Here is a 16,003-nt window from a genome sequence, read left to right as displayed (position 1 = left end):
CCCCCCTTTAAAAAAATTTAAACCCGTGATCCAACTGTTCTGATTTCCCATAGATTAGCTGCACTTCCCCTCAAACCATCTGTCTGGCATTCATATTTTTACATGCTTTTCTTTTTACTATCATGCTGCTCCGTATTATTTGATCTCTGCTCCTTACACTTCTGTCTCTGTGTGTGGCACAGACAGTCCTGTGTTATTTTATCAGCTTCCAACCGTAAGAGCAACATGGGACAGAAAGTTTGGCTCGTTTATTTCCCACTTGCGCTTGCTCACAAGGGGCTGAGCTCCTTCTGAAGAGAAGCTGGATTTGGGAACAGGAACCAAACTTTAGAGCAACAGTATTAAAGCCAACCAAGCTTCTACTGGCAGCACCTTACCAGTTCACCAAGGAAAGATGCTGACTTCTACAAGCCTTATGGTTTTGTCATTTGCAGTGTTCCAAGTCCAGAATACAATGAGGTTTACACAGAAAATTGAAGTTTCAGTACCTACTTTCTCCTTCTAGACAAAGGTAATACATATGCCTGGCTGACACACATCAAACAGTTGCTGTTTGGTAAAACATGTACCTTTGCATGGTGATAGTCATTATACTAGCTTCATCTACCTCAAATGAAAAATGGTTTGGGGTGATTATCTGGGGAAAACTAAGAATTCTACTAACTTGAGCTAGGAACTCGGTATTTGTGAGGCATTTTGTAAGCCACTCACACAGAGACAGTGAAAGCTGTATTTGTAGGGCACATTAACTGTAGTTATAGGGGACATTAATATCAAGCTTCTGTTGAAAGCAGCATTGGTGAGAATCTGCTGTACTGAGATGTGGAAGCTGCAGGAGAGGAAAATGCAAAAGTCTATCTAAAATAGAGAAGAGGCAAATAAGACTGCAATTGTGGAAATCAGCTGAGTTGAAGACACGGGTGTGCACTGCAACAGAACAGAATTAATCTGTAGTGAGGTAGTCAGCCTGTTCATAGTTCATGAACACCTGAGGAACCTGAACATACAAAACTCTACAGGACCTGAGGAGATGCATCCCAGAGTCCTGAGGCAACAGGCTCATGTAGTTGCCAAGCCACTCTCCATGATGTTTGAAAAGTCCTGTCAGCCAGGTGAAGTCCCTGGAAGAAGGAAAACACTCCATCAGTTTTTACAAAGGGTATAAAGGAGGACCCTGGGAACTACCAACATCTGTGCCTGGGAGTATAATGGAACAGATCCTCCTAGAAGCTCTGACAAGGAGGTGATTGCAGGCAGCCAGCATGGCTTTACTAAGGGCAAGTCCTGCCCAACCAATGTAGTGGCTTTCTACAATAGAGTGACTACATCACTGGACAAGGGAAGAGCAATCTATCTGGACTTTGGCAAGGTCTTTGACATAGTCTCCAAGAACATCCTTCTAAGTTGGAAAGATATGGATTTAATGTGTGGACTGCTTGGTGGATAAGGAATTGTCTGAATGGTCTCATCCAGACGGTAGTGGTCAACAGCTCTATATGCAGATGAGATGAGTGACAAGTGGTGTCCCTCAGTGTCCATGCTGGGACTGGTACTGTTAAGTATCTTCATTGATGATACAGACAGTGGGATCAAGTGCACCTTCAACAAGTTTGCAGGTGACACCAGGCTGAGTGGTACAGTTGATACGACAAAGGGATGAGACCTGGACAAGCTGGAGAAGTGGGCCCAGGTGATAGTCACGAGGTTCAACAAGACCAAGTGCAAGGTCCTGCACTTGGATCAGGACAATCTTCATTATCAGTATAGCCTGGCAGATGATGTGATACAGCAGAGAAGGGGTTACAGTTACTGGTGGACAAAAAACTGGACATAAGCCAGCAATACAGGCAGCTCAGAAGGCCAAGCACATCCCGGGCTGCATCAAAAGAAGCGTGGCCAGCACATAGAGAGGTGATTCTGCTGCTCTGCTCTAGTGAGATCTCATTTGAAGTACTGTGTCTAGCTCTCGGGCCTCCAACAGAAGCACATGAACCTGATGAAAAGGGTCCAGAGGAGGGCTATGGAAATTACCAGAGGGCTGGAGCACCTCCCCTACAGACAGGCTGAGAAACTTGGAGTTGTTCAGCCTGAAGAAGAGAAGGCTCTGAGGAGACCTTATAGCAGCCCTCCAGTACCTGAAGGGAGCCTACAAGAAAGCTGGGGTGGGACTGCTTATAAAGGTGTGTAGCACAAGGACAAGGGGCAATAGTTTTACACTAGAGAAGGGTAGATTTAGATTGGCCATTAGGAAGAAGGTCTTTACTATGAGGGTGGTGGAACACTGGAACAGGTTGCCCCTTCCAAACCAGTCCATTCTAAGATTCTAGAATTCTGTGATAATTTAGAAAGATATTCAAAGGCATGGTGTCTGAGGAATATGCCAGGACAGACTTTACAGTAGGAAAGGAGAACAAATGACTAAGAGAAAAGGACCACATGCTAGTGATGGTGAAAAATAAATTCTGTATCAAAATGATTTGCCTTTCTGATGTGGAAGGGAACCAGACCAGGAGACTGAAATCTTCTGGCTTTCTTGTATTTTCTCACCCTCAGCTCTCTATCTGATCTAAAGTCAGCATGAAGAGTGAAGTCACTAAGTGGGAGAATGGGGAGGGTGTGGGGGGGAAAGTCAAGCAGATGACCAGAAAAACACAGATTCTCAGTGATGATCTACGCGTCAGTAACTCTGCCTCCACTTTGTAGTGTTGCTCTTAACTCATGCTGTTAACAAGGTCACATGCAAAACATTTGTCTGTCTGTAGGACAAGACAGCTAAGTATAGAGTGCTTTTCCCTTCTAGTCATTTGATCCTATTCAAAACATATAATCTCCCAGGTCTCCAGTCTGTGCAAAGCCAGACATCAGCACATTTTTGGCTACAGGGCACCTACAAAAAGATTAGTGACAATCTTGTGAGGCTTGTGTTGCAGATTCTGTCAAGGGGCCAACATTTAAATAAGGTACTTTGCATTTTCATTATGAGTATTCCAGCCCATTATTAGCAAAGTTAGTTTAACTTCCAATCTGTTTTGCCAGCTACTAAGTACATATTTAATGACGTGCATTGCTGGCAATGGGGGAAGGGAAGATCTATTCTGCTGCTATTCCACTGGGAAATTAAATGAGCTTGTAGAGTCTGCCTAGTTAGAGGTTCTAACTGTATTTTGCATTCCATCTCTTCAATGTAATTATGATTTAATAGCTACGTGTCTTCAGTAGATGATCACGTTTTACAGATCCCATTTTTCAACTCAGAAGACCAGAACACTGAATTCTGTAGGTGGCTTAAGCATCTATTTGACATTAATCAGGTAGCTTCTTAGACACTTCAAGTCAGACTTGTATCTCAATGAACCAGAACTTCAGACCCAATTATTAGTGAAGATAGGAGCATCCAGGTGCTATCCCGTCAAAGACCATATCTTTCTCCTGAGTACACCAAGCAGACAAACTACATGGATCGCCCAGTGAATGCATCCCATTCTCGTTTGGAAAATCCCTTCCCCCAGATTCTGTTTTTTTTACCTCCCCAAACCCAGTTGCACAGAATCACAGACTTGTTAGAGGTTGGAAGGGACCTCCAGAGATCATTGAGTCCAGCCCTCATGCCAAAAGCAGGATCACCTGGGGTAGATAGCACAAGGATACATCCAAGCACACTCTGAAAGTCTACAGAAGAGACTCCACAACCTCTCTGGGCAGCCTGCTCCTGTTCCAGTGCTCTGTCACCCTCACTGTAAAGAAGTTTCCCCTCATATTGAGGTGAAACCTTCTGTGTTCAAGTCTGAGCCCATTGTTCCTTGTCTCATTACTGTGCACCACTGAAAAGAGATTGGCCCCCTCCACTTGACACCCACCTCTCAGATATTTATAGACATTGATGAGATCCCCTCTCAGTCTTCTCTTCTCAAGACTAAACAGCCTCAGGTCCCTCAGTCTCTCTCCATAGGGGAGATGTTCAAGTCCCCTAATCATCTTTATGACTCTCTCTAGCAGATCCCTATCTCTCTTGAACTGGGGAGCCCCAAACTGGACACAGTATTCCAGGTGTGGTCTCATCAGGGCAGAGTAGAGGGGTAGATGAACCTCCTTCTTGATGCATCCCAGGACACTATTGGCTCTCTTGGCCACAAGGGCACATTGCTGTCCCATGAAGAACTTGCTGGCCACCAGCAGGACATCCCATAACCTGTACTGGTGCCTGCTGTTATTCCTCCCCAGATGCAGGACCCTGCACTTGTCCTTACTAAACTTCATGAGGTTTGCCTGCACCCAGCTCTCCAGCCTGCCCAGGTCACGTTGGATGGCTGCACAGCCCGACAGGGTGCCAGCCAACCACCCGAGTTTTGTATCATCAGCCAACTTGCTGAGGGTACTCTCAGTCCCCTCATCCAGGTCATAGATAAAGGGAGGTTGTGGACAGGTGGATGTTGGTCTCTTCTCCCAGGCAGCCAGTACCAGAACAAGAGGACACAGTCTCAGGCTGCACCGGGGGGGGGGGGTTAGGTTGGATGTTAGGAAAAAGTTCTATACAGAAAGAGTGATTGCCCATTGGAATGGGCTGCCCGGGGAGGTGGTGGAGTTGCCATCATTGGAAGTTTTCAGGAGAAGACTTGATGGGGTGCTTGGTGCCATGGGCTAGTTGTTTAGGTGGGTTGGATTGGTTGATGGGTTGGATGGGATGATCTTGAAGGTCTCTTCCAACTTGGTTTATTCTACGTATGTATATTCTATGTATGTATATTGAACAAAGTGGACTCAGTACTGATCCCTGGGGAACACCACTGGCCACAGGGCTCCAAGTTGACTCTGTGCTACTGACGACAACCCTCTGAACTCTGCTGTAGAGCCAGTTTTCAATCCACCTCACTGAGCAGCTGTCTATGCCACACCTCCTGAGTTTTTCTATGAGGATGTTATGTGAGACAGTGTCAAAAGCTCTACTGAAGTCAAGGTATATGACATCCACAGGTCTTCCTTTGTCTACCCATTTGGTCATGGTTTCGTAGAAGGCTATCACATTAGTCAAGCAAGATCTCCCCTTGGTAAATGCACATGGGTTACTCCTGGTAACCCTCTTTTCTTCCATGTGGTTAGAGATGACCTTCAGAATGAGATGTTCTGTCATCTTTCCAGGTATGGTGGTAAGGCTGACTGGCCTGTAATTGCCTGGGTCTTCTTTCTTGCCTTTTTTGAAGACTGGAGTGACACTGGTTTTCTTCCAGTCACCAGGCATTTCTCCTGATCTCCATGACTTTTCAAAAACGGAGAGAGGCTCAGCAGCATTATCATCCAGCTCTCAGCACACGTGAATGCACCTCATCAGGGCCCATGGATTTGTGTGTTTTCAGTTGGTACAAGTAATCTCTAATTCAATGCTGACAATTTGCTGTACTTCAGCTTGCATGCAGCACACTGTCTGCACAAGCCAGTTTGGAGCACAAGCCCTACAAGGAGAGGCTGAGGGAGCTGCGGTTGCTTAGCCTGGAGAAGAGATAGCTCAGGGGAAACCTTATTGCTGTCTACAACTACCTGAAGGGAAGTTGTAGCCAGGTGGGAGTTGGTCTCTTCTCCCAGGCAACCTGTGACAGAACAAGAGGATACAGTCTTAAGCTGTGCCAGGGGAGGATGTTAGGAAGAAGTTCTTCACAGAAAGAGTGATTGGCCATTGGAATGGGCTGCCCAGGGAGGTGGTGGAGTCACCATCACTGGATGAGGCACTTGGTGCCATGGTTTAGTTGATTAGATTGTGTTGGGTGATGGGTTGGATTTGATGATCTCAAAGGTCTTTTCCAACCTGGTTAATTCTATTCAATTCTAGTCTTTCATTTCTACCATGTCCAAGTTGAGTAGCATTGAGGAAGAAACAGAAGAGATCATAATGAAACCTTCCAATTACTCATGAAACTGAGCTAGCATAGTCCAATAACAGCTCATCTATCTTCATGCCTGCAGCATGTCTTCAACACAAGCCCCCCCCATGCCACCATAACTAGAGTTACTACTCTTATTATTTTCCATTACTTTGGCTGAGATGCATTCATAACTCACAAAATACTCCTTAAAAAAGTCTCCAAGTCAGTGCACAACTGCTTCAAATCCAGATTATCTGTGTCACCATGCCCTTGATCCACAGCTGCAATTATGGTTTCCAGTAAGAGAGCAGGACTACATAACAGAACAAGGGTGGGGAAAAAAATGTGCCATCACTGGTATACAGAGTAATCACTGACTTATTCATGACTGACAAGGAGGGAACTCTGAAATAAACTGAAGTGAGACATAGTAGTGCACTGAAAAGCACTAAAGATAATCCCTCTTCTCTCCTTCCATCTCCTACCCTTTGCTAGGCAAGGTGCTGGCTGATCTCATTTCTTCAGAGCTTTCAGATTACTTACTCTAAGCAGGATGTTCAGACTGAGCTCACTTGGAAACAAATGCCAACACTGCCTCACGTAAAAGCCTCACTCCTCTACCATTTTAGGGCTGTAGTTCTCAGCTGTGCAGTAAATTCTCTGCTTCATCTCTTTTCCAGTGGTCATGGAAAGCAATACACCTTTTACACACAATGAACTTCAGTGCAAGAAAGGCCCTGAGCTACCACCAGTATTAATGTATTCAGTTAGCTTTAGTTCCCAAATGAAGGCATGAAATGTATGCTCACTAGTGCTTCCAGGAAGAAGAGAAACCAAGTGTGATAAACTGCAGCATGTAAAAGGTTCAGAATGTCTCACACATGTTTTTCTGTTTCTTGCTGCTAGTGTGCTTGAACATCCTCTGAAGCATTGAAACAATCTGCAGGCAGTGAGTACAGAATTCTTTTCCTCCCTCCCTTCTCTTAATGAGACAAACCTGCATGCAAAGCCCAAGCTGGATCACATTACTCTTCAGCATTTCACAGGAGCCCAGTCTCTCTCACCCTTTTATTCTCTCAGCTCCATTTGGAATCAGAAATGCAACTGCTGAATTACTGTGAAGGCAGCTGTTCCTGCAGTACATCCATACTGTCTGGAAGCAGGAAATACGAAATCTTCCATGAAAGCCTACAATTATGAGAGTTCCAGCTTCAGTTTTGCACTCGTGGACCATTTGGATAAGCAAAGTTTGGAAAACACAGCTATTTGGGTGACCACCTGGGTGCTTCACTGAACCAGGTCTGATAATAAAGACACATGCACAGATAACCCCCCAAGGACTAATGGCTGCTAACCTTAACTAACAGAAAGCTTGTTTGGAGAAGCACTTAGACAAGGAAGAACTTAGCCAAAAGCTATTAAAAGCTGGCTAGAGGGCTGCGTACTTAAGGTGTTTTCTGCACCTGTCAAAATTTTGATGGTTTAGATGTTCTGTGCCTGCTTTCTTCAATTGTTTTGGAAGGTTTTTAATTGAATATGCACCTGTGCAACACACTAGGGGTTTTTTCACTATTTTGGAACAAAGCTCCACCAAGCTTAAAGCTAATTCCTTCTGCTTGGATGAATCTACTTTACAATTTAACTTTAAAGAGCAGAGTTCAAACAGTACTATGCAGTACTTAAGAGTTAGTCTGGCTTATCTGCAATTCCAACAGCTCAAAACAAAACATTCAATCTCAAGGTGGTTTTTAAGCAACAGGGAATGAAGCAATGCCTGCCATAGCACAGAGAGTTCTGAAAACCATCCAGGACACTGCTTCATTTCTAACTGCACCTGCATGGACCATCTTTTAAGTAGGCCTTACAGTTAATATTTTGCCCTTAGGTCAGGGATAGCAGAGGAACACTGAGATAAAATCTGAAGGGCATGACATCTTCACAAGCCAAAGCTGGCTACAAAGGGAAAGATTTCATACACTCGCAAGGGAAATGGAGCTTTACATGCTCCCCTTTCAGTAGCAATTAGAGCCAGGGAAGTTTACAGCAATCTCTTCAAACGGTCTGCTGTGCAACAGTACACCTTTCACAGCATTTCACCAGAAGTAACACCAAACATCCTAGTTTAGAACAAAGCCCATGTATGTCCATGTAATGACTCTCCCTGGCTTCAGAACCATTTGAATGAAGTCCTCAGCTCCCCAGAATCAACTTGCACAGCACTCACGTGGGTTGTCAAAACCTCTCATTTTCTGAAGTAACTGTGGAGGATACTCAAATTCCAAGATGCTCTGTTTAAAGAGCAATGAAAGGATTTTGCCCCTTTCTTGCTACTATTATAAGTAATACTCTTGATGAGCCTGCTATACCCTTATTGCTTTTGACCTTCCTCTTCCTACACCACTTAGACCAAACTATGTTCAGCTTTGCAGCAGCGGGAACTTTCACAGGATGATACCACTTCCTAGCAGGTGACAGATTAAGACAAGGAGCTTTTATGATCTTACAGTGATTTCAGGAGGGAAGAGGGAAAAGTGAGAGATGGCTATCCACAGAATAATCAAGAGAGTACTTTATCCCAGAAGTTAATAAGAAGGTTTTATTCGTTCTCTTATACAGAGTTTAGATGCCTGTAACCATAACATTTGCAGGAGAAATTTTATGTCATGAACAAAGTAAAAAATGAAGAGCAGAGACATTTGTCTTGCTTTGCAAGTTACATCAAGAACCAGTCAGGTACTTAAGTTACTGCAATTTCCCCCATAATTAAGTAGGCTAAAATGCTCTTTTTGAACAAGGTTAGGATGACTTACAAGAAGTTTTTAACAATTGCCAAAGTGTGTTTCAAGCTGACAGTCTCGACAGGGTTTCATTTAAGTATTAGCACTTTTTAGTCCTGACCAAGGGAAGACAGGGGGACTAGCATGTTTTACAGCATCGTGACCAGAAATGGGTACCTAACTACTGTGAAGAAACAGCCTGAGGTCAACAGAGTTTTTTTCAGCCAACCTAAAGAAGCTGACACTGGGGAGTTTGGCCGTTTGTAAAGATATCCCTTGGAACTGTGAAAGCAGTTAAGTAGCATGCAAGCAAACATAAGTAACATGGTTTAACATACAGAGCTCTGGGAAGGGGTTCAGAACAGATCATAGTGGAGAAAATGGTGATACAAACACCCTTTTCCTTGTGTTGCCTGGAAAGCCAAACTCACACTTCGTAAAACCAGACTTCAGAAAGCTGTCTGGGATGCATGTCTCCAAGCAAACAGTTTTAAGAAGTATGATAGACCACAAGCTGCACGTTTGTTACCAAGGAGCACTGAAATAGCAAACACATTGCATACAGTACACTACTTCTACTTCAGAAACACTGGAAGTTAAGTGCAGTATTAAGCCTCTCACAGTGCATTTCTCATGTTTCTCTCACAACATTTAAGCAGTACAGAAAATTAGCACCACTAGGCAGGCATGGCTAATATCACTGCTGCCTTCTGTTGGTAGCTGTTTATCAGTTTAATTCTTCGTAGAGTATAAAGAACATAAGAGTCAACTTAGCAAAACTAAAGCCATCAGCTCTAACCCTAATGAAGCAAAGAAGCACAAAAAAACCTCTCAAACCTCCAAACATCAAAAAGCCTGTTTGCATTATAGCACATCAGAGGTTTTTCCTTTAGAAACACTACTTTTATATACAAAGCCATATCTTTGCCTCCTGATGTTAAGAGCTTCACTGAAAGCAACAGATCTCACAATTTTACAGCTCTCTGGAATTCACTCTACTTGTGTTTAGAGCTTTCAGCAGGCTAGTGATTTGTCTCCAAGTTAAATGTATCAATACAACCTCTGTCACTTTTCTAGCACACCAGCAGCATTACCTTTTCTACATGCTGGCCAACACCCAGCTTGGGCAATTACATTTTATCTGCTAACTTTTATCCTGAAGCCTTAACTCCATATTGCAATCTTTTTCTTTCTGTTGTGGCTGTGCATACTTGAACAGCTGCTCAAAGAGCCTATCCAAGTATTTCTGCAAACAGAATTTGTTTTCCAACATTCACAATAACACAAACAACAAATGTGCCAGCAAGGCTGAACTGAAAGACCACTCAGAAATTGTTGAGACTTTCAGATTTCTTTCTACTGTTTACTTCAGCCTAGCTTTATTTTCCTGGGTGGACATGACAGGGCTATGCTAACAGTTGGATTTGGTGATCTTAAAGGTTTTTCCAACCTAAGCAATTCTATAATTCTACAATTCTATGACTCCAAATATCTCAAAAACCTATCAACAGAAAAAAATATGTAAGAGTCAAGTAGAAGAGAAAGATAGAGACTTGAATGATTAACGGGTTGACAAACACATCAGTTCATTCTGACACGCTCAAAACTTCTCTACCTTTAGCCCATATCTGGGACTAAAATAGAGCTGTTACTCCACCACCCAGCAGAGAAAAGGAATTGGGAAATAGGTTGAAACAAACATTAATTTAATGAAATAACCAAATTGATACCAATGCCAATACAGGACATAGAGAGTTATACTCAGTCCAGCAAAAATGCAGCAGTCACAATATCCAGGAATGCAGTCCCCAAGAACAGGAAAAAGCATAAGGAGGAAGCCCAAGGAGGAAGCCCTAGCAGGAAGCTCCTCTCTCCTTAGCAGACTTCCTCCTTTATACTGTGATGCTCATGGTATGGGATACACCTATGAGCAAACTCCAGTCAGCTGTCCTGACTGATTCAGAACTGTTGATGGTTTGCAGCCCATGGCTGGCCGGGGATTCTGTCACAGCAAAACCAGGACAAACCCAAAGGCTTCTATCACCAGTTCAATGTTTCAAACTACACTACATTTAAAAAATACTTGTAAATAAAGAATTAAGTATTAAAAAGGAACCAGAATTTGAACGGTGAACATGATTTAATATCTCAGAACGATTTTTGTTTGTTTGTTTGTTTTGTTTGTTTGTTGGTTTGGTTTGGTTTTGCTAATCTTTGAAGATAATTTTCTAATTAGCAAAATATTCTGGGGGAAAAAAGAACTCCATCACATGTATTATTAACCTATGTTCAGTCAGTGAACTGTTTGAACAGCACAGTCTACTGATATGCTCTGAATTCTAAGCCCTTTATCATTTGGTCTCCATTCAGTATAGAAGTGGTAGTTCATACTGTCTGATTTTCACTGGTCTTGATTCACGTATTTGCTGATTTAACCATCTCTTCACAAGAACAGAGAAGAGCACGCTTTGTGTTGTCAGAGACTGGACACAACAGTCAGAGAGCAATCAAGGTTGCTGCGGGTAGCATTGATTCTATCAAATTCACATTCTTTGTCCTTGCTGAATGTAATGGATTTAACAAGTCTCAACATAAACCTTAACACCACCACCCCCACCGCCCCCCCAAACACCCCCAATGCAAAAAAAACAACCAACCAACCCAAACCAAAAATACCCACCCTGCTGCACATCTCTCAGTGGGACACAAACGAAGGTTTTTTCCACTCTAAGGAATAATGCAAGAGATTGTTCAGATGATAAAGACAATGTCATCTGACAGCTCCTGTGTTCTGTTCATTGCTGGGACCTACATCTGTGGCACCTACATGCTCAACATCAACTACAGAAAATGATGAGCTTCCTTAGCAACCTCCATTTGGTTCCCAGTAATCCACAGATTCAAATTTTAAGCATTTTATGATTATTAATTATTGCAGCGGGACTACAAAAGCATGCATGAATTTCCAGATGTCACAGCTAAACATGATTCAGCAAATGCACACTGGAACAGGTTGCCCAGGGAAGTTGTGGGTACCCCATCACTGGAAGTATTCAAGGTCAGGTTGGATGGGGCTTTAAGCAACCTGATCTAGTGAAGTATGTCCCTGCCTGTGGCGGGGGGTGGGGTGGACTACATGATCTTTAAAGGTCCCTTCTGACGCAAATCATTCTGTGATTCTCTAAGCACTGACAGGAAGGGGAAGCATGAAGTTTCTTTCAACATGCGCAGCAAAGCTACTGCACAGCATGACAAAAGTTGTTCTTTGCAAAAGAAAAACAAATAGAAGGCATATTTCCTTGGATATCATGGAAGAACTGAGTCTTTGGGAGGTCCTGTAAACAACTTTAGGGAAGACCTTCCAGCAAGCACTAAAGAAATACGAAGATGATTGACTTCTCTAAGAGGTATATCACAAGACTGCTCAGCATGCAACTCTGAAGTTTGAAAGAAGAAGGTCTGTTTGGATGGTGGCAGAAGTTTGAATAGATTACTGAGTTGGAAAAGAGACAGTTGATTGAAGGGGCGAAGTGAACAGACGCACCAATAACTGGTGGAAATTTTCCCAGCAGTGAACTGTAATAGAAGTGATGTGTGGTACTGCTTGTTTTCCTCCTCATGGCAAAGGGACTCATCAGTTAACAATGAGTGTGATGCACGCATGAATCAGAAGCTACATTTCTGAGAAATCATTTACAGACAGAAAGAGATAGATGGAAAAAAATATTCAGAGTTACTTAAAAAAAACCCCAACAACAACAGAGATCAGTGTCTCAGCCTTGATAATTCTAAGTAGCACTGCACCTCCTCCGAAAATCTTGCATGCCTGCACACGTGCAAGACTCAGTACACAAAGTCTCACTGGAGTTATCTGGGATGACCACAAAATTAACTGACTGCTAATGCTCACAAAGAAAACACTTGGAGGCAGAACTGTACTCATTCTGCAAAGGTGCTGCTGAACTGAGCATGGTAAGAAAGTTAGGGTCATAAAAAGAACACAGTTCTCTCCCAGAGATCAATGGTTTCCATTAAGAATTATTAGAATAATTCAATTGTAATAATATCAACACATGCTGTTATTTTGTTGAAGTAAAAAGTGTTGGCTTGCAAATAAACTGAAACACTGTAAAGAATGACACTGAATTATATCCATTTCCCATCCAATGCTTTCCACATTATGTTCCATCACTGCACTTTCTTACTATCATGTGACCAGTTTGAGTATGTGAAATGGCTTCTGGCACAGCCAGTGTTCACCAAACCACAGTTTTGAACTGATTTGGTCACAGATTGAAACAGGGGGGAGAAGTTGCTAAGCAGGACAGGAGCAGGAGAAAGGTCTGCTGTCCTAATTGATATTAACATTAAAATATAGTGTGGTAATAAGAGAAGGCTCAAGATGTGAATTTTACTGCTTTGGAAGGGAAAATAAATCATCATTACAATCCCCCAGACAGGCAGTCTCTACTAGATCTGGGTTCTTTGTTCATCCCAAGTATATGCTGCACAATGTATTGCAAAGAGGGATTTTTGGCAGGGAGACCAAGTAGCTTATTCTCAGCACTGAACAAGATGAAAGACCCAGCTACAGCTTTTTTATTTGAGAGCCTAGGACACACAGTTTTGCTCTCTAGAAGTTCCCTAGTCCTATCCCAAGACAGAGGAACGTGGTATGAATTACGGCTATGTGGGTCCCCAAGACATTACCATTCACAGAACTGACAGCACATTCAAATACAGCTCTCCCTCCTCCTCACTACCTAGGGCTAAGAGGGTTGTTCCTTTCTAGAAAGCCAGCCCAAAACTGAGTTCAATCACTCAGACTAGGACAAGTGAATTTACTTAGCCAGATCTCTATTAACATGACCAAACAAGGCAGAAATCCTGACAGTTTCCTTTGAGAAACTGTATCTATTTTCTCCTCTTCTACTGTAAGCAAAGTAGTTTCATGAGGATGTGATAACAGAACATGAGTTATCACATGAACACTTAAAAATTTAAATTAAAAAGCCCTTGATGTGGAAAATGCTGTGAACTCTACTACTAAGCAATCAACCTTTATTTGCCTAGCTAGCAGTACCTTGAGCAGAAGTTATTTGCTTTAGCTTCACCTGAAGGAAATCTGATTTCCTACTAAGTACTGCCTTTTTATAAGATTTAAGTTATATAGTTGTTCAGGTCTCTTTTTTTTGAAGGCAGAACACATACCAACCACCATACAAACACATAGCTGAGTACTTCAGATGCTTCCAAACTATCATCTTCTCTTCCCATTTCTTCATTCTTTGACTCTGCACTTAAACTAAGTGTAAGATTTCAGCATTTACTGGTTTTCCCACACGCTCTAACATACTTAAAGTGACTAAAATGAAACCACAAGAGGGAAAACTACTAGCATGACTGCTGCTGAGGAGGAAAAACCAGCAACCCAGGTTTGGTTCACTCAAACTGTCTGATGATTCGTATTTTAAAGTGTTGAGATTTAGAGTAATCTTCTGTTCTGATTTGTACTGGTGCAAGTCAACAAAGCTTATGAAATAGGACCTGGCACCATGAAAAGGACTGTCCCTTCACAGGATACGAGTAATAGCCACTTGAGCAAATGCAAGTTACTCATATCCTGCTAGTGGACTAATCTGTCTCTGTATATTCAAGCATATTTTTAGTTGCCTCCAGGAATCTGAAGGTGAATCTCATTTGTTACCTAATGAAACTAATTTCACCTGATACAACACAAGCATACTGAAAAACCACTATTACTCATACATGAGGTGAAACCAATGCAGCATGTCTTAAGTTCTATTTGATTAAGGTCCGTCTCCAAACACTCACCACACAAACCTCAATCCCCCTAGCTGGCTATGGTCCATTCCCAGCTGACTCGCTCCAAGTCTTAAAGAGCAATTTGACCTCCTCTTTCTTTATCCACAACATTCTTATTCTTTTAAACTGAAGTGATTCTCAAAGAGTGGAGTGGCAGGAGTCTGAGAAGTAGTATTACCTTTTTCAAACCAGAACTGAAACATGCATTTCTTGGTTTACCTGTAAACATCAGAAATAATGGACATACAACGACCAACCAGCTGACTTTGTAGGCATCCAAAAGCAATACACAGATACATACTTACTATTCAAGTTTATACATACAGTTACACACACTTTGAAATACCTGCAATGAGATTATTCTACACAAGGAATTAAATTATTCTAATACAAAATGCTGTAAATTATAGGTCTCCATAAAGCATACAGCAAAGGACAATGCAAACATAATCTTTTAAGACTGAATGCACTGAAAGAGTTTAGTGACCAGGCTGCAGAAATGAGATAAGCCAGAGTTCTTAAGGAAGGAGCCACACAGTTTCAGTAAGTCTATGAAGTCACACTAGTGGAATGACAAGAGAATATAAAAAATTATCAAGGGATACTGAGAGAGCTGTAGGGCCATGAGCATGACTTCAACAGAAGTCAAGAGGTTTTGAAGGAGACAAGAGGTTACCTCCAACAGAAGACAAGAGGGTTTTAATAGTGAGCAATGTATCAATTAATCAAAAGTAATCAATTAATCAAAAGTAAGAAATACCATGCTTACATGACAACTCACTTCTACCTAATGAAAATGCAGGGAAGTCCAACCTGGACTTCAAAACCACATTTGATATGGTGCCACAAAACTTCACAACTGTTAGTCAGTTAGGAAAAAACTGACATGCAAGATTTATACAGTAATGAAGTGCTCTTTAGCCGGTCTTACGCCATGTTCAAAAAGAAAGTATGGGACAGAGAAGTGTTATTTCAAGAATGGGTCTCAAGTTTTCAATATTGGTAGCTAACAACACTCAAGCAGATCGTTGCTCTGCTAAGCAGATGGGCAGCACGGCAGCACCATGTGAAATGAGCCAAGTACGATCAAAGATCAGGGTGAAGTTTGGCGGATTAAGAGACGAGGCCATGCGCTTAGAAAGCCGCAGCTACAGCAACCGAGGAAGCCCTCGGCGCTGGGCGGGCGCAGCCACCCCCGCTCCCGACGCGGCCGAGCTGCCTGGCGGCCCCATCACCTTGACCGCGGGGCTCCGTGCTGGCCGGGCAGAGGCTCCCCCGCGCCGGCATCAAGCCCAGCTGCCCCGACTGAGCTCAGCCTCAGATCTGCAGAGTAACGTGCTCTATTTTTCAGCTGAGCTTGAATCACCCCGCTGAAAAACGCACGCAACAGATTGCACAGGGGAGCGCCATCAGCAAATGGATCTGGCTGCCAGACCCAGTACAAACTCCGCGTGTGTGTCCGTGTCCATGTCCGCGAGGGAACAGCGCCAGGGCTGCCAAAAGCACCTTTTCAAATCCGGACGCTCGTCGGGCAGCGCTCCCCGG

General features: G+C 42.9%; 1 protein-coding gene across 3 annotated transcripts in view; it reads right to left on the bottom strand.

Annotated features, from left to right (window-relative positions):
* The window catches only part of PDE7B (phosphodiesterase 7B), a 201,462-nt gene that overhangs the window by 83,533 nt on the left and 101,926 nt on the right, over positions 1 to 16,003 (bottom strand). The window lies entirely within an intron of this gene.

The sequence above is a fragment of the Dryobates pubescens genome, chromosome 6 (assembly GCF_014839835.1).
Source record: "Dryobates pubescens isolate bDryPub1 chromosome 6, bDryPub1.pri, whole genome shotgun sequence".
In the NCBI taxonomy this organism is placed as follows: domain Eukaryota; kingdom Metazoa; phylum Chordata; class Aves; order Piciformes; family Picidae; genus Dryobates; species Dryobates pubescens.
The sequence above is the reverse complement of the archived record's forward strand: the minus strand, read 5'-3'. Positions and strand labels throughout refer to the sequence as shown.